We start from the raw sequence: 18,693 nt of genomic DNA on the forward strand, positions 1-18,693 counted from the left end.
TGTCCTAAGAATGCTCGCACAAAGTGCACGTTTGTTTATTAACCTATTCAGTCTGACAGCACTTTTAGCCTTTTAATAAAACATGCTGAAACTAGGCTTCGTGAAATCCTGTCAGTGACAGACGCAAATGCAACAACGTTTTATCGTCCCACTACATGACAGACACACGTTACAGATCATTAAGAGGCCTGCAAATAATGCTTCGCGCAGGACTAACCTACTGGGAATGCATCCAGGACTTTCTCTGACTCCGGACGTATACAGTGAGGCAATTTTTTGAAAAGTAAACATCCTCGGAGTGAAAGCAGTTCAGAACAGTGCCTGGGGCAGTCCTTAGGAAGACGCTGGCCTGCGGTGTCTCCTTGTGTATTCATTTGTCACGACTGGGTGGGCGGCCAGGTGGACCAATTAGGCGTCAGACCAAAAGCTCAAATGAGTTCTCCAATTCAGACATAGTTAAATGTTTGCGAAGGGCAGAAAAATATGGCTGGGGTCGTGAAAAATTGGAAGCCACCCTAATCTATCTGGACGACTGTGAGTACCACGACCCAAAAACAACGCTGAGAGTGGCGCTGTTTTAAATAACATGTACTTGCTGAGCAGGGAGGTGGCCAGTGTCAGCTGCCCTACAAATGAGGAAGGAACACAAATGAGGCCATTTCTCTCCACAAAACGTCAAGGATCTTCTTGGCTCCGCAGTGCGTGCACAACTATCGCTGCTTTGCTGAAGTCATGAGTTTTCACGTTGGTTCCCTTTTTTTTTTCTTTCCGAAATGATTCTGAATAGTCTTTTGTGACAGGGCTGGGGAGTTTAAAAAAAAAAAGTGAGGCATTGCATTTTGGAGCCACATACTTGACCTTAAACCATCACTCTTCGACTGCAGCTTCTTTCCGTGGCGCAACTGGCGTGGAAAGACAAGTTGATCTGTCATTCTACTCAGCCTTCGCCTGCCTGTATTAGCTCAGTGTGTGTGAACCCCGTGCTGCCAGCCCTACCCATTTTTCATGGAGTTCATCAGGAGGAGAACCTCGTGGGTGTGGTAGGGGAGCACATTTGTCTCCGCAGTGGGACATGATGTGACCTGCACAGTGAAGCTCTAACTGAAAGGCCAAGCTTAGCGCGCTACTGGTGTTGAGATTTTTGTAGAAAGAGCGGCCCAGTGCTAAATGCCGCACTATTGGAAAAAAAAAAACCTCAGAAATAAACATGTTTGCACTGTTTGTTTCAAATATACTGTAAAGTGGAACCGGCCCAGGAATGATCAAATAAGATTTATTTCAATAGGAAATACCGGGACATAAAGCTGCCTCCGCTCCAGCCCAGCTCTCGCGTCCCTATGCCAGCACTCTAGAATACAGAGCTGACATGGACAGCAAGAGTGAGACATAGAAGGGAGAGCACATCAATAAAAAAAAGACATTATAAGACACAACACATCTTCCTCCCCCCCCCCCCCCCTTTAAAATGCACAAAAAACACAGTGCAGTAAGATACAATTAATGCCCATCATCACAAACAAAACCCGTCGGCCATTTGGTTTTAACACTGATCCGTTTGTCAGAAGTCACAGAGCACGGTATTTTTTAATATTCGGTAAAGGATAGGTTTTTATTGGCCTCTCGAATTGAAATGTGCACCTATAAGAGAACTGTTGTTTGTAATACATTTAAATTTGCTCATGAACTTAACCGCAGTATTAAAAGACGCAATTTGACAGCACACGAGTTCCCCCCCCCCCCCCCCCCCCAAGAAGCATTCCTTGTAGACTTTTTCTGTCGTTCCCCATTACTTCTAGTTTTGCTCTTGCTTACCCATTACTGTTGTGCCAGCGTCTGTCACATTCCTTTTTGAATTAATGTACTTTGTTTCTTACACTATTTACCCCAGCTTCTCACCCCAGCTTCTCGTCCCAGCTATACAAAAGGCTCCCTGAGATACCTTTAGAACATAGAGTTGACACACACCATATGATACACAGCCTCTTAATTTGTACCTACACGCCACAATTGTATCAAACGTGCATTTGAAATGGAAGTTTTTTCAAATCTTTGACTATGCTGTAGAGAAAGTGATGACGTTTTGTCTATTTTCATCAACAGATGATTGTCAGAGTCCCTACCAGTAGATTTATAATAGGTCAAACATTATGGCTGTCATTACAAGTTAAGCAGAAGAGGTTGAGGTATATACAGCAGCTGATAGAAAAGGTTATTTATGCGTTGAAGTATTCACCACGTTTGGTAAACGCCTTCAATTCAAGTTTTTAACTTGCAAATGAGACTTAGCATGCAAAAACACACTGAATTCTGCATGGCTTCTTTTTTTTTTTTTTTTTTTTTGCAAGCCTTTTCGTAATTCATAACCCCGTGCAAACAATGTTTGTATTAATCTGACATATTTTATTATTGTGCTTTTCATGTATATTGCCAATGGATTTTACTATGACTTTTTTCCTGTGCATTTTAAAATCTGTTATGTTGCTGTGCTTTTATGGCTACGACGATATGCGAATAAAGTGTTTTTGAACTTTTGAACCTAACAATGTTCACACAGGATTCGGAATTTAGCCTTGAAGGTTTGATAAGGGCCTATGAGGATAAATGACATTTGGTGTTGGCGTTTTGAACAGTGTAACTCAGTGGCATTTTGGATGGTCAGCAAAGGGATGCTAATTTGAGTAGGTCAGTAGCAATGTTGACCGAAAAAGTGATCAATAATGTAGATTTTCCTAATAAGTTATGACGGAAAGTCTTAATTTTTATTAAAAACACGGAGGCAAGTATTATGCTTTTCTAATCTTGCTTTATATGAATAGCAGCCAAGATAACGAACACAAACTACAGTTCCCAGCAGGCCAAGCGAGAAGCTGGCCAATGGGCAACAAAAGAAACAACCGTATCGGCCAATGACCAGGCAGTCTAGGATATAATGAAGGGTCAGACTGCGAACAGCCCTCTTTTCTTCGGCTAGCAAGTTAAGAAGAGTTCATTATGAGAGGAACAATAGCAAAAACAATGCACAAAGCCAAAGTCCAAGCAAACAAATCTTGACCAGAGTCCATCAGTGAGGTCCTGGTGACGTCAGCAGCAACTGGATCCGTAGAACCAGAGGAAACACCAAGCAGAGGAGCATCATTCCGATGAGGACACCGTGGAGCATCATGAGGAAGCCGGTGGTAAGGCTGGAGTCCCTGAAGGGAGGGAAACAAACACAAATTAGAAGTGTTGAGGTGGGATAATACTCGCCTCCGTGTCTTTAATAAAATTAAGACTTGCCGTCATAACTTATAGGAAAATCTAAATTTTATGGCAAGACCAGAGGCTCATATTATGCTTGTTCAAAGCATATTAATAACAGAAGATACATCAGAAATCACAGGTTTACAATAAAAAATACGAAAAACTTTATCATTAGACAAATCTGCTGATCTCAGAATGTCCTCCAACTGGGAGCTATCCCAAAAGGCTTCGGAAGCCATGGCTCCCCTGGCAGAAGGGGCCCCAAAAAACAGAAACGTCAATGCCAGCAAGTGACATGACCCAACAAACTCAGCAGGCAAGGGTAGAATAGACAGGGTTGTGAGGTTTGCAAAAAGAAATGAGAAGTTGGGAATGGGAGGACGTTCTGAGATCAAAGGTACGCTGTTCGTAAACTTTGAGGCAAAGACCTACACACAATTTAGGTTGGTCAGGAAAGGAAGGATAAAAAACAGAATTCAAATTAGTTTTTGTACGTCTATTAATATGAAACAATACTCCAGAAGGAGTGAATTGACGAGAGGGCACATCCATGGCTTTGACGTCGGAAACACGTTTAATAGAAACCAGACATAAGAGCATGGTAAACTTGGCAGAAAGCATTTTTAAGGAAAGATCGGTATTGTCCGGCCAATCGACAAAAAGTTTAAGAACCAAGTTCACATCCCATAGTTTTGAGTATTTAGATAAAGGCGGTTTGGAAAATGTAACACCCTTGAGGAGGCGACAAACAAGGGTATGCTCACCAACTGGTTTACCATCAATAGGTGAATGATTGAGGGAAATGGCAGACCGGTAGAGGTTGACCATCCTATAGGACTTAACTGAGCTGGCCTCAGAGGCCAAGAAATTGACAATGTAAGTTAAAGGTGCTGAAAAGGGATCGACACGTTTTCCCAGACACCAGCTTGCCCATAAAGACCAAGCTGACTTGTAAGCCTTAGTCGTTCCTGGGGCCCAGGCCCTGCTGATTAAGAGAGAAGCCTCTTGCGAAATGACGTTGTCAGATGGGATTGACCCGTGATCTTCCAAGCAGAGTCAGGGAATTGTCTAGATTCCGAGGGTGAGGAAGTCCTGAGGAGTTCAAGAGAAGGTTGTTGAAAGAGGGAAGGAGGACCGGGAAATCCATCGCCATCTCCAGAAGAGATGGGAACCAGACCTGGGATTGCCAGAGGGGAACTACTAGAACCAGGGAGGCTCGTTGCAGAGATGTTTGCGCTAACACCGTGCTGATCATGAGAAAAGGAGGAAAGGCATAATGGAGGTGAGAAGACCAGTCCTGGAGAAAGGCGTCTGTCTCAAGGGCCGAAGGATCCGGCCGCCAACTGAAGAACCGTGGAAGCTGAGAGTTGAGACGAGAGGCAAATGGGTTGAAATGCAAAGGGCCCCACTTTTAAAAGAGAGAGTGAAAAATGGATGGAAGAAGCTTTCAGTCGCTGGAGTCTTGAAGGTAACGAGAGTGCCAGTCTGCTATAGAATTGAGGTTGCCTGGGAGATATTCTGCTTTGAGACAGATCTTGTTGAGGAGGCAAAACTCCCAAAGGCATTTTGCTAACTCCGCCAGGGGCTTGGACTTGATGCCACGGAGATGGATGATGTAGCGCACCACAGAAACATTGTCCATGCGAAGGATAGAACAACACACCTTGTTTTTGGCGAGGCTTCTGATCACAAAGGAGCCTGCAAGCATCTCTAAACAATGTATGTGCAATCTCGACTCCTCTAGAGAGCATGTACCTCCAGTCGAAATCGTGCCACATCGGGCGCCCCAACCTGTTAAGCTTGCATTGGACTCCAACACAAGATCTGGGACTGAGGCGAAAATGGTTCTGCTGTTCCAGACATCTAAATGGTCTATCCACCATTGAAGTTACGATCGGGATTCTTGATCTAAAGAAATGAGGTTGGAATATGCCAGGCCTCGACGCAGATGTTGAATTTTTAAGCGCTGAAGGGCCCGATAATGGAGAGGACCGGGAAAGATAGCCTGGATAGAAGTGGAAAGCCGGCCAACGACTCTTGCAAGAGATCTGAGAGAAATGGAGTAGTTTCTGAGAACTTGGGAAATATCTGACTTTATTGTGGAAACGTTTGCTTGAGGAAGATGAAGGGAACTGGTGGAGGAGTCCACCAGGAAGCCTAGAAAATCGTTTTTTTTTTTTGTGTTTTTTTTTTTTTGGGTGAAGGAACCAGCATAGAATTTTTGGGGTTTAGAAGGAAACCCAAGTCGGAAAGAAGAGACTGAGTAATGCGTAAGTGTGATAGCAGAGTTAGTCTGTCCGGATGCATCAAGAGGATGTTGTCGAGATAAATGATCAAACGGATCCCGAGGGACCTCAAGTAAGTCACTACTGCTCTCATGATCTTGGTGAAACACCAAGGGGCTGAAGACAGTCAGAAGGGGAGAGAACGTAAATGGTAAGACAATCCTAACCATTGAAATTGAAGAAATTTCCTGCGAGAAAGGTGAATAGGAACCGTGAGATAAGCGTCCTGTAGATCTATTCTGACCATCCAATCGTTCAAACGAAGAGACTCTCTGAGATGAATGATGGTCTCCATTTTGAAGTGACGATAGACCACAAACTGGTTGAACCATTTGAGGTTTATGACCGGACGCATCTTTTTGTTTTTCTTTTGAACTAGAAAGATGGAGCTTAGGAAACCTGAAGGCTCTAGAGGCGCCACTTGGATAGCGTGCTTTTGGCGCAGAGACTGAACCTCTAGAAATATGAGATTTGACATTTCTTTTGAGAAGTCGAGAGGAGGAGGAAAAACTGTCTGGAAAGGAGGAGCGTAGAACTCTATAAGATAACCTTGGATGGAATGGAGGACCCAAGGGTCTGCAGTCAGAGACCGCCAATTTGGAAGAAAAAACTTTAGACGACCCCCCACGAGAGGGGGAACTGGAAGACTTACCTTGTTGGTAATTGTTTCTGAAGGTCTTCAGGCCACGGAAACCTCTGCCCCTTTGTGGATAGAACTGGGGCTTGAATTCTTGGTGGTAGTTGTTGGAATTGAAGGAATCTCTGGAGCCTTGATTGTGGGAGGAACGGCCGGCAAAGCGACTCCTGCCTCTGCCGGCCCTTCCAAAAACACGTGGGGAAATCACCTACTTGATCGACTGCTGGGCCTTGTCGATGGATGCAAACGTAGAAACGAATTTACTTAGATCTTTGACAAGAGAATCTCCAAACAGGATACAATTGGCTTTAATACCGGGATCCAATGAAGCCAAATTGACTAATTTGGGGTCCAGTTTAATTAGGAGGCCTTTTTTGACGTTCATGTGTGATGGCCGAATTGGCCTTGCCTAAAAGACAAAAGGCCTCATAGAGAGACGTCTTGGGCATCAAGGTCTGTGCCACCCAAACGGGCGGACTCAGCCAGGTCGAAAATACGGGCCAAAGGACCGACAACATCCAACAATTTGTCTTGGCTAGTGGACCAGGCCTTATCCACACCCTTGCGTGGATCTTTTCCGTACTTGGAAAAGAGTCATTAGAGGCTGGTCAATGGTAGGAGTAGTAGCAACGTGAGAAGAAAGAGAAGGTTTGGGACACTCTGATTTTTAGTTTGGATCTAACCGACTTATCTAAAGGTAAACGCATTCTGGTGGAAATATACTCGCCAACATGAGAGAGGAAACCATTCAGTAGAATTAGGATGGCGGATAGTGGCGGGATCAAACATAGGGGTACCAATAGAATCCAGAATAGGATAACAAAAAAAAAAGGATCAGACTTTGATTTCTTAGGAGGAGAACTAGGGTCATTGGCATCAAGATTATCAAAATTATTATCAGTCACCCAAATCGTCGTCAGTGTCCAAAATATGAGAAATTATCAGTTTCTCAGGTACCTCAGCATGTTTTGATTTTAGCATTTCGTTTCTTAAAAGAGACAGATAACCCCTCCTTGACACGAGGCCTGGGAGGCACCAAGTCTTCAACCTTGCGAGAGGAAACCTCTTCCAATTCACGTGACACAGTAACGGAAACGTTTTTAGAGCTGGAAGGTACCAATTTTCTTTTTCTGCTATCCCCCGCAGACTGGGCCAAAGTTTTGGACATTAATGACAGTAAGTAGTTTTCCATATCTTTAGAAAAACGCTTCATGGAAGCCTCAACTGCATGTTCAACAGAATTATTAATAAAAGTATTTAAATCTGTCTTAAATGCCTCCCCTTCCTCACTATTAAACTTCGAACTCCGAGAGCTATCTATTTCCATGTTCAGCACTCTGAAAAACCAGACAACAAGGGGTTTAAACTATGTAGCAAGAAGCCCTTCCTAGTGGGCGTGTACAAACACCAGGAAAACCTGACTGGGAGACGAGGAAAAACTCCTCCCAGGGGCGGGAACCAAGTTCAGATGCTGAGGAGATGATAGGAGCGGGAACAGCGCACTATGAGAAAGTGCTGGAAATGGCTGTCACGCGAGGAGATAAACTGCAGCGGAGAGGGTGGGAGAATAAAGACGCTCACAAGAGCTACAGGGTGAACAAAAGCGCAGCGCGCCCACTAAATACAGCGATATGATAACAATGAAGCATAAAATACCAACGTTAAAAATATCATAACCAGATAATGAAAGGGTACTTATCTCGACTGCGAGCAGCAAGAAAAGAGGGCTGTTCGCAGTCTGACCCTTAATTATATCCTAGACTGCCTGTTCATTGGCTGATACTGTTGTTTCTTTTGTTGCCCATTGGCCAGCTTCTCGCTGGGCCTGCTGGGAACGAAGTTTGTGTTCGTGATCTTGGCTGCTATTCATATAAAGCAAGATTAGAAAAGCATAATATGAGCCTCCGGTCTTGCCATAAAATTTAAAGCAGTGTTGGCTACTCTTAATGGGTGGTTGTTTGTATGATGATGGCTCAACCATTTTATACAGCTGGTCTTAATTAGTCAGGTTAACTTGTCTTGTGTCAGCATTGTTTTTACCACATCTTGCGTCTTTGACCAAACACTGTGTCAATTACTTAAGAGAAAAAAGAATTGTTAGGATGAATGTGATAGCTATAACTACATTAAACAGTTTAGTTTACATCCAGCCAAATCACTAGCTATTCTCCAAACATAGTGTAAACTACATTTTTTTGAGGCCTCAACTCTGAACAGATAGTTTGAAAATAATTCAGCAATTAGCTTCCAATATGTGAATTAACATGGAACCGGTTTACAAAGAGAATTGAGCATCTCCAAATATATTTGAAATGGAATCTCAGCAATTGGTAATTACTGTGTGCTATCGTTTTTTTCCCCCCTCATGCCAACTCAGACAGGAACCAGCCATATGAAAATCATCCTTGCTCCTATACGAACAGTCAAGGTCCACTATGAATGGGAACGCATGCAACCTCAGACTGGTTTTGCCCTATTTCAGCCTCTTTGTTGGATGCAGCTTGAGTCCCATGGCACAATGAGCATGGGACCCATGCCTGGTCATACCCATTGCACTTAGGGCGTAAAACGGATGAAAACCAGTTGTGTGTCTTCCTTGAATTAATTTCAGCCACTTTGTTTCCATTAGGAGGTAACCTAGCCTTACAGTTCCGGCTGGAGTGCTCCAATTGGAGCAGGACCAGGGCCTACTTGCAAACCAGCATCTGCATTGAAACAAGTTTTAATTTAAGCGAGTTTGAGCGACTGGCATTGTAAATAACGATGCCTTTTATTTATGTGTAGTGATCAAGTCCAAACAGGTTCAGATGATTCAAAGTGGTTTTATTCAAGATGGTACAAGATCACAACGAGACCGTAACAAGACCCCACCAGTGGCAGCCAGCAGGCAGCTCAGCCCAGTCAACTGTGACTCATTTGACTCGCAACATTCCAAGGCATGTCATCACTGTAAGATTCTACAGGCAGGGCATGCACAACGTTGAAGTCAGTATATAACATATCCCCTATTCTCCCAAATAAACAGAAGAACAACAATGGGAGAACAAGGGAGAAGAACCGAGAAAGAGAAAACAGTGAGGAAACCGAACTGTAAGACAATTGAAAGAAGAGCAACAAGGGCGAAAACGAGAAGCCGAGAAGAAAGGAAAACAAACATAGAAACCATCCTCCCTTCTATACACAACATAAAAGAAGAAAAAAATGTCAGAGAGAGAAGAAAAGGAAGCACAAAAGACTGTCCCAAAGCACACCCACTGGCCAGAACAGGAATGAAAGGAGGCTGAAAAAGGAAAACAAACAGAACACAGGGCTTCAGGCTGCGACGAACGTAGGGAAAGAAAACACAACAGAAAAGCAGAGGAAAGCTCAGAATCCACAAAAGACACAAGAAGACCTCAGAAAGAAAACAGAAATGAAGAAAGAAACCAGGAAGATGAGGAAAAGTAAGGGGGGATTCCTCATCCAAACACCATTATCATACGACAAGATTGTAATACAAAGATAACAGTGTATATCTCACAAAAGAAAATTCAATATAAACCGTACATACTTAGCAATGAAATGCACTCAAAAGGGATAAAAAACGTAAGCTAAATATGTAAACTCGAATGCATGGTTGGGAACCCATGAAACATCTCTTGGGATAGAGATGTGTAACCGATGCAAAGGGACTGACACCCTCGCATACAAGGCTACATTTTGTGCACATGTCAAAGTATATGGGCGTGAACCTGTCAACTGGAAGTGTGGGTAAGAACCCGTAAGCAGTCTCTAGGTTATAGAGAGACACACATTTGCAACAGGACTGTAACCCTTGCATGGATGCCAAACGGATTAAAACCGTTGCATAGATCCCCTGCAAGAAGGGACAACTAAAATATTGTGCACATGTGAGAATTGTATAAACGTACAACAAACAGATGGGACTAAGGCCCATAACATACACCCTGTGTGGGATAAACTAGACTGTATACTAGATGTGGGTTGGAGCCCAATACATGGGTAGGAACCCGTGACTTAAATGTGGGTAGGAACCCGAATTAAATGGGTAGGAACCCATGACTTATCTCTTGGGAAAGAGAAGCACAAAAGATGCAAAACGGACTAAAACCGTTGCATAATTGCCCTGAGCGTAACAACACAACCTAGAACGAAAAGGCAGTAACTGTGAACAACATACCTTAACGTGTCACCGTATATAAGTGACACACAACAAAGCTTGAACAGAGACTCATAGAAACATAGTTTCCAGCAAACAATTAGTAAAGAGTGTGCTGACTATACGAAGATGTAAAGACCCACCAATAAACAGAGTTGCCAACGTGAAGAACTATGAATGAAGTGGCACCTGTAAAGGAAAAGCATGTAGAAGGAACGATGAATATGCATTTGTAAAAACATTTGAATGACAACTGCTGATAACCAAATAAAACTTCCACCATACATAGTATAGCGTGGTAGTCACAGGTGTGCCTGTCACCGTGGATCTGTGAGACAGTCAAGCTTTAAAAGACGAACTGTCAAAGAAACAAAATATACACCACTAATTTAGTATAAGAAAATAGTTATTGTAAACTCATAAACTCGTGGCAGAAGGAAGAAGGTGATGACCTTAGTCAATCAGACAACACTGTTCGAGATTTCCTAAACGGCTAAATTGTTCGCCAAGGGTATGATGGATCAGGACAGCGACGTGTAGAAGACAACTCCAAAGCAGCTGGCAGAGAAGGTTTGACACACAGCCCGATGCAAAAAGAGTTTCGTAAAAAGAAAACAGTACTTACGGTGATCGGCAGCACAAATCCGACGTGCAGGGAGAAAACCGTTGAAACTGAAGATGGCACGGTGGAGACTGTGAGAGACTTCTTGACGTCGTGGTTGGCACAGCATGCAGAACTCTGGAAGTTGTGGATGAAGTGAAGAAATGCGCCAAAATAATGGCGGCACGCAGAAAGACGCAGGGCAGGGTCGCTCAGAATGCCAGAGGGCATAACTGCAGCCAAGGTGACAAGTGCGTCACAAGCACACCACAGAGAGGACTGCTCGCGACCAAAGGCTGGACGAAGGTAAACTCTTGCAAACATTGTCGCAAGGCTTGTGTATTTTTGAAAGTGAAGATGACGGTTGGGCAACGCAGCAGAGGAGAGGTCTCAACGTTGCCCAACAACCAAAGGGTGAAATGAGGTTCACCTGAATTAGCCCCAGATGGGCCAGATGCACAAATCTGGTGAAGTTCACGGTTCGCACATAGCAGAGATAACACAACGTGCATAGATGTAAAGATGTCTGAGGTGAAAACCACATCCCGTAGGAACCAGTGCTAGGTGGCAAAATCGTAGTGTAAATAAGTCACTACAGAGCTATCATTGTCCCCAAAGGAAGCGCTCAGAAATTGTCGTCAGCCAGATATGTTTGAAGCAAAAGTAGTGGACTCACTGTAGAAAGTGCACACTCCGTTGTGAGAAAAGCACGATACTGGACAGACAATAGCAGAAATGTCGATGTGTGGCAGTGAAGATAGTAAAGCAGGCTTACTTTCACTGAAGGCACAGCACAAGATGCAGGAGTTGGCAGGCGCAGACGTTGGCAGGCTTGAAAAGTGTCAGGCTTACCGTCACTGAAGGCACAGCACAGAACAGACGTCGGTGGGCTTACCCTCACTGAAGGCACAGCACAAGATGCAGACGTTGGCACGCTTACCCTCACTGAAGGCACACCAAAGACGCGTAGAGATGTTGGGGAGTAGACATCCAAAACTGTAAGGGTAGCTCTTGAAGTAGCACTTCCCCCAGATGCACGCCGGTAGCTCTTAAAGTAGCACTTCCCAGACGCACAGGAACAACTGGCAGACTGCTGCTGTGGGCGACCGATGGGAGGTCACTGGTGGGGTCAGGATGCCAGTTGCCTTAGAATAAGTTGAGATAATTTGTACCTTAATGTTGCTTGAAGTTTGATGAAGTGACAGAAGCAGGTTCTTTTGAAGATGGTTGCCAAAAATTGTAGTGATTGAGTCGGGTACAAGTGATGAGTTTCAGGTAGCTTTATTCAAGATGATACAACAGACCATACCAGGAGCAGCCAGCATGCTGCTCAGCCCAGCCAACTGTGACTCATTTCACTCGCAACATTCCAAGGGATGTCATCACTATAAGATTCTACAGGCAGGGCATGCATAACCTTGAAGTCAGGATATAGCATTATGTTGTGGTTTTTAAAACATAAATAAAAGGCATTGTCATTTACCATGCCAATAGCTTAAACTCTTGCATATGCGAGACCTATTGCATTCCAAAAGCTTGAATGCATCGCTGAGTTGCCCCCTTCTGTCTCCCATGGCTCCCGAAGAGCTCCCCGTTTGCTACGAGTTAAATAAACAAGCTGGTAGTCACAACTGCACACAAGACCCTCCTGCAGTAGGAGAAACTCATTAGAGAAAATAGTGCTTACAGACTAAATAAGATGCACATGTAACAACCGAAGTAAAAGGGCCAGTCCTCATGGGAGGATACTAATAAAGACAAGGCGTTATTAAGGAGGGACTGACGAGCCTAATAACAAATCAGAAGGCAGCATTTAAGAAGGACAATGACAGAGGACAATAACAAATATGGGTGGAGAGTGGACGGAGCTTCAAGTACATACTCCAATATAGCATGACTCGCAGAGAAGTGCATGCGCTGCCCAGGCTCAACCTAAAAAGGCTGGTTCCTATCTCGGGTGACCTGGTGGGTAAAAAAAGTATGGACTGCGGCCTTGAGTAATTACCAGTGGTTGAGATTAATTCAAGCTGACAACCCAAACATCCTCAATTACTTACCAAGATTATGTATCGCATGCGATTTTCTCAAGAAAGGACTGACTATCCGTTGATGAGGATATACTGAAAAGCACTGAATGCAATAGGAGCCGTTTCTAGACACTTGGTGATGCATCCGTCTCACCACAGAGATGATTTACTCTTCATCTCATTCACATGTTGACATCGTGGAGCGAGTAGGTGTAAGGATGAATGCTGAAATATTTGCACTCTTGAGTAAAGGGAGCTGTTTGGAGGCAGTTACTCATTTAATGGCTTTTGCTTTCATACAAGAATGTTTTATGTCGCTTTACATCAGGTGGTCGCAAACGTTTGACTTAAGAAAGCTAGCAAAAATCATGCTTTAACCTTGGCAAGTGGCACAGTAGTACTTGTCTGATATAAAAATAGATCTCACTTTTGCTACAATATCTTTGGAAATAAATGTTGTTTATTTGTATACCGCACTAATACCCCGAGATGGTAGTGCGTGGTGACAGTTAATCTTTTCATGAGCGCTTTCTCTGATCGATTCGCTCTTCAACTATCGTGACCTTTCAGAGGACCAAGCCACGAGCGATCTCACTCATGCTGCGCAATGTGAGCTGTCCTTTGTGCAGCGTCTTACGGGCTCATGGGCCATTTCCGCGTAGAGGTAAACTGTATATGCAACTAAAAAACATGTAATTTAGTAATCCTGTCAGCATTGCTGTCAATCCCTTACAAAGAGAAATGGAGAGTGGTGGGAGAGATATGGTAGTCTAGTGTTGAACAGGACCGTCAGTATTCTGGGCAATATGTGAGTTTGCTTACTCTGGTTTTCTTAAAACGTGGACCTAAACAATAGGAATTGTCTTAGTTGCTCTAATTTCCAAATTTGTGTGTGTGCTAATGCCTGTTTATGTGGTGTGTCGCAAAACTTTAGAAATAAATTAAGACCACGAGCCTAGAACAGTATATAAAGGGTCCGAATAAAGAGACTAGCATGAAATACAAATGAGTCCACAAATATTGGGGCAAGATGTTTACATTTGGTTTTCACAACAAGATGCTTTATTATGAAGCCCATGCATCCATGACTGGTTGTTATCCTCAGTTCCTGGTGATGACTGGTTCCGCACACAGCTTTGTTCCAGGCCAAGTTAATATTTATAAGCACCAAGGGCCAGCTGTAAATATGACATGGAATGTGCCAGCCTTTGCAAAAGGTGAGCTTTTGTGCTACATGAGATGATTTACTACCAGTTGGTTACACGTGCTGCATAACAATCTAACAGACCTTGTCAAAGCCAGTCTGCCTGGGTTTCCGGTAGTACATTCGAACAAGACACACAGTAGGGCGTCAGCGAAAGTGACAGTTAAAATTGTTCCTCATGCAGATCAGTGTAAGCATTGGAGTGGGGCTATAGGGATGCATCCAACAAACAGTAGCAAAAGTTGGGGGATGAATAATTCACTGGGTTGATCCAAGATGTGATTGACAACGTTTCAAGTCAATGGCTGAAAAGACTGGTCAAACAAAGCTGGAGTTGAAAGGGGCGTACCCAAAGCCCACTGTATTATTGTACTCAGTAGATCTGTTTGACATTTGAGCTGTCAAAGCTCTGACCTAAAAATCGGCCTTGTTTAAACTGTTTCTCACACCTTCAAGTTGCATTCACTAGCAGGTCCTTAAACCAAATATACAGGAGGGTAAGAGGGTACTTGCCAGCTAACCCACCGATTGTCTGTAAGAATATAGGAAGGTTTCAGGGAGATGAAAGCTTTTTTAAGCTTTAAGATGGTCAAAGATTAGGTGAGACTAGTTTGGCAATGCACACACATAATGATCATCTTTTTAATCCTGGTCTGAGGCCTAACACTGGCCTATTATAGCAAGCTTGCTCGGTGGTAGCATGTGTGCTAGTTGTATTACTTAGGAATCTTTTGCGGGTGTATGCTACTGATCTCTTTGGATCTGCTGGCTGCTTGCTGAGAAAGGGAAGGAGTGAGCCTGGCTCTTCAGGAGGTGAGGCTGTGAAGGAGAAGCCCATCATGTTTGTGTTTTGAACACCCAGAAAAAGTTGACCCTATCAGATAGTGAAGCCCCATGGAGTTAGCTGCGATATTATGCACCTGTATCTACTTGGTACCTCTGTCAAATACTTGGCATTATAATGCTTAGAAATCCCTTTGTGGAGTGAGGGGAGGGTGAGTCTTGCCATCTGAACATTGCAGACTTTCCCCCCTTTATTCCTGAGAGTATTGTGTAATATTTTGTTTAATTATGTACTTAAAAGTACTTGCTTTTAATATAAGACGAACACTGGGATGAACATAGAAGTTAATGTGTCAATATGTTCGTCGTTGAACTCTTACCCGCCACACTGCTTCTGAGAAGACTTGGACTGCTCACACTTGCTATGTGAAGTTAAGTTTAAACAGGTTTACACTTGGCCCAGCTTGCAGAGCCATAGTAGGAAGGACCCTAGAGCACCATTGGTAAAATGAGCACCATGGTTGCGGCACAGTAGCCCCTTGGTGCACAGTGCCCATCACCCTGAACAATCTGATTAAAAGGCTTCTGTCTTCTCAACAGCCACACCATGTCTTTCCTTGTCATTTGTCTATTGAAGGGGAGCTCTTGTTTACCCAGTAACACTACCTCCATGTTTACCATTTCTCAGAACTTGCTTAATAGACATTTTATCTTGGTTAGACATCAAGTATACCCTTTCCTATTCTTGTGATCCTCCAGTCTGTTAATATCTTTATCTATGTCTTCTAGTTGGGTGTGTGTCTTTTAGATTGCCTGGCTCATTGCCATAGCTGTTCCCCTAACATTAGCTTTAAATGGTTTCCACAACATGGCACATTTAAGGAACCATCTGCATTAAGTTCAAAGAATTCAATAAAGACTGAGGGTATCTCGCTGTGAAATCTAGAATCTTTCGAGACATTAGCTGGAAATCGTCAACTCTCAGCTCCGTGTCACCTTTGGGGCATAGTCTTCATTTAGTTTGTGTTGAGTGATCCGAAAGTGTACGCTCAAAGTATGAGATACGTCGTCCACGTGGTAACATCCTGTGAAACAATCCACTAATCTATGTACAATATGTAATCATGGGCAGAGAAATAGAATGAAAATTCACTTTTTCATGTCTGAGATGTTATATCTAGCAGATCCCTTGCTTCTGATCCTAGCTGCCTGCTTTGTGTGCCCAGCTCCTGGTCTGCATCTCACACTGGACCTAACACCAGCTTAATCTTTTTCCCCTACATCCCCTCGAGAATATGGTTCCTTCCTCCATCACAAGGAATATTGTAAGTAACTTGTCAAAGAAGTTTGGAGAGTTTACTTTGGGGCTGTCTGTGTTGAGAAGAATTTGACTTTACAGCATAGTCCCCACTACAGTAAGTCATCTAGCCTCTGGGTTCTCGAATATCTCTCTAAGCTTGAAGTCCAGTAATTTACAGACTAGTTGGCATACTATTCTAGAGCACACACAAAAGGGCAAAGCGGCAAGAAACCTGTTTTATTCACATTCCCTTGCCAAAAGTCTTTCGCTTCGAGTTTAATTGGCTGTCATGGAGCACGGCCAGGTTCACCCATGCCTGTCCAGTTGAACCAACTGTCAACCAAAGTCAGTGGCCAACAAGGGTGTTATTCATAAAACAGTGTATTTATTCTAGATGTTTAGGAGTGTATGATCTGACACATAGAATCCAATAATAAAAATTAAACACGATCAAGTGTTAAACCATATTAAAGCAAATACACAAATCAATTGATTGGGATGAACAAATCCTCATTGATAACATGAATAAAAAACAGGTGTTAAAAAAATAAATAAGATATTCCATTCACTTTTTGTGTGTTACAAAATAACATGCGTTAGTAGGGGCACAAAGAAAAACACAATTTGACACACTTGTCCAGTGTGTAATATGTCCATATGGTTACAATAACCACATGTGAGAGAAATGGATGTCAACTCCGCTTAACGAAAAAATAAGAACATTTATGAGCAGTAGAAGTCGTTCTCATGGTAAGCAATTCAAAGTAGAGTAGTTAAACTGTCAATGTTTCGGTCGCTGTGGTATTAAGTACATGAGACCATCTTCAGGAATAATTGCATTTGTGAAATCAGATGTCTCTTTAATGAGAAGAAACCCCAGAGTTAAAGTTACGCCTCTATTTATAGGTGACTAGTGTTACGATGGTGAGCACTGCAAATGTGAAGACACTGGTCTTATTGCATTTGTATGTTGTAAGCAGGACCCTAGGAATAAAAAAGTTGGCTACATGATAGAAAAGTACTCACTAATTACTAGTAAAATATGTTTAATAATGGCAAATTCCTTAGTTTTCTTTTTGGCCAGGCAACAGCTTTGGACCAAAAGTGAAAAACTATTAAAATAGTGGCACCATGGTCTGTGGGCTCTGCATCAGAATGGAGGGTACTCTGCACTGCACTTCCCCGTGTCTGGTGTGAAAGACCATGCACCGGTGGCCAGCGGTTAACAAAGCACGCCATCACTACCTTCCTAAGAGTTGGTGAAGGCAAAGAGCATCAGCCTAGCGTTTTTTATTAATAAAGCGCCCGCACTGGTTGCAAATGGAACGCAACTGAAATGTGGCTGAGCGTGGCGGCCATGATTGGCTGGGTTCTGAGAAATAAAAACATGGTTTTTCAATCAAGTCGCACCACTAGTTTGAGAAAAGTGATCTAATTGGGGGAGAGAAAAAATTATACAGTTCTCGGAATAAGAATAAGAGGGAGTTTTTCATTTATTGTTTCATTCATATTTAATTTGTTTATGCCATTCAATTGATTTGTGTATTCGCTTTAATACAGTTAAACAGTTCATTGTGTTTAATTGATTCAATGCATCATGTATCGTAGGCACCTAACCTCTAGAATAAATATATTGTATTTTACGGTTGATCCCCTTGTTGGTCATTGGCTTCAGCTGATTCTGTTACTCAAGCTTTCAGGAGGTTGTTGGGTTGACCTTATTTTGGAAAATGTCCATTTGGATCAGCATCTGCCTTAGCTTTTGAGGTTTAACCCCTTCAGTGCCCATGACGAGCTGGACTCGTCATGGGCTGCGGTGGCGCTGTGCCCATGACGAGTCCAGCTCGTCATGAACTCCGCCCGCTAATGCAAAGCGCGGCACGGGGCGGGGAAAGGGGCGGGCATGCAAGGGGTTAAAGCTTTCCAGTTAGATTTGTGATCACTGTAACCATGTACTCACTTACATTGGTCCTTGAATTTCATTCTCATATAATTCAGCCAAGAGCAGTGGCGGCCTTCGACTTTGTGCGCATCCAGAGACTTCCTCAGCCTTGGCTAGCCTGGATAATGGGGCCAAGTCACATCATTCCATGTTGCTGGCACGTGCAGTAGTCGTTGCCGAGTCTGTACCCTCATTCTGTATGTTTGAAGGCCTTAAACATTATTTTCACTCAAACCAGTTTCTTGACAAATGTGGCAGCACTTTTAGTTTTGTGAAAAGGCAGGACTTCCCTGCGGCTCCGTTTTTATTTGGTTGCTTACGACATGGCGTAGCTCACCTCGCAGGCTCTGAGCTGTTTGTTCAAGTCTGTATATTTACACCTGGCTTCCTGTCCCACTAGGGTGAAGTCTGAATACCTGTGGATGGGGAGCTTTGATAATGCAGGGGCTTTTCTCTCTGGCCAGTGTCAATACACTGTCTGTCACAATGTTTGAGTACCGAGGCTAATATGGTCA

The 18,693-nt window shown here is 43.3% G+C and overlaps 1 protein-coding gene across 1 annotated transcript in view; it reads left to right on the plus strand.

Annotated features, from left to right (window-relative positions):
* Nucleotides 1-18,693, plus strand: part of MOB1B (MOB kinase activator 1B) — a 277,702-nt gene that overhangs the window by 790 nt on the left and 258,219 nt on the right. The window lies entirely within an intron of this gene.

The sequence above is a fragment of the Triturus cristatus genome, chromosome 2_2 (genome assembly GCF_964204655.1).
Source record: "Triturus cristatus chromosome 2_2, aTriCri1.1, whole genome shotgun sequence".
NCBI lineage: Eukaryota > Metazoa > Chordata > Amphibia > Caudata > Salamandridae > Triturus > Triturus cristatus.